General features: G+C 45.5%; 1 protein-coding gene across 1 annotated transcript in view; it reads right to left on the bottom strand.

Annotated features, from left to right (window-relative positions):
- Positions 1-1066, bottom strand: part of LOC108291217 (IQ motif and ankyrin repeat domain-containing protein 1-like) — a 47383-nt gene that overhangs the window by 4134 nt on the left and 42183 nt on the right. The gene's annotated exons all lie outside the window — the stretch shown is intronic.

Genomic DNA, 1066 nt, shown 5'->3' with positions numbered 1-1066 from the left:
GGAGTCTTGCTCTGTCGCCCAGGCTGGAGGGCAGTCTTGGCTCACTGCAGTTTTGGTTCACTGCAACCTCTACCTCCCGGGTTCAAGCAATTCTCCTGCCTCAGCTTCCCAAGTAGCTGGGACTACAGGTGAATGCCACCATGCCCAGCTAATTTTTTGTATTTTTAGTACAGACAGGGTTTCATCATGTTGGCCAGGCTGGTCTCAGTCTCTTGACTTCGTTATCCCCCGCCCCTAGCCTCCCAAGTAGCTGAGATTACAGGCATGCGCCACCACGCCCAGCTAATTTTTTTTTTTTTTTTTTTTTTTTTTTTAGGAGAGACAGTGTTTCTCCATGTTGGTCAGGCTGGTCTCGAACGCCTGATCTCAGGTGATCTGCCTGCCTCAGCCTCCCAAAGTGCTGTGATTACACGCATGAGCCACCACACCCGGCCAAAAATCTGGTTTTAAAAATTGATTTAACTGCTTTGCTAAACTGAAGGGATTTTCAAGAGTGGCCTCATTTTCTGTTTAAAATTCCTAACCTCAGTACTTCTTAGAGGCACACACACAAATCCAGCTGTCTCAGAAGGACTTTTCTAAGAGGGTACATGTTAGACACTTACTGTTAGAAGGAAAAGGGAAATTGTTCATGCCCTTCTTACATTATTTTTTTCCTTAAGTTGGATAAGGATTTAAGGGAGCATTGGGTTCAGCTCCTTCATGACCCCCAGATTCCTCTTCCTCTGGCCTTCCTGTGGCCCCCTGGTCTCCGTGTCCTCTACTTTGTGAGATATATTGTAGGGGGCAAGTCAGGGAGTCCCAGGGCTTTTCATTGGGTGAGAGCTCTTTACTAGGCTTTTAATTTTTCTTTTTATGAGAAAACATGGGTGTTAATTTATTAATTCAATGCAGAGCTTGTTACAGCTGTGCTGTGTGCCTGCTCATCAAACTCCCAGTCTTGCAAAACCATCATTAAAAGTTTCACTTTCGAGTGAACCTCAGCAGACCTACAGCAGAGGGGCCAGACTGTCAGAAGGAAAACCAAGAAACAGAAATAACCTCATCATCAACAAACAGACCGTCA

This window comes from Cebus imitator, unplaced genomic scaffold (assembly GCF_001604975.1).
Source record: "Cebus imitator isolate Cc_AM_T3 unplaced genomic scaffold, Cebus_imitator-1.0 Scaffold449, whole genome shotgun sequence".
In the NCBI taxonomy this organism is placed as follows: Eukaryota; Metazoa; Chordata; class Mammalia; order Primates; family Cebidae; genus Cebus; species Cebus imitator.
Note: the sequence above shows the minus strand (reverse complement) of the source record. Positions and strands in the feature narration are given on the sequence as shown.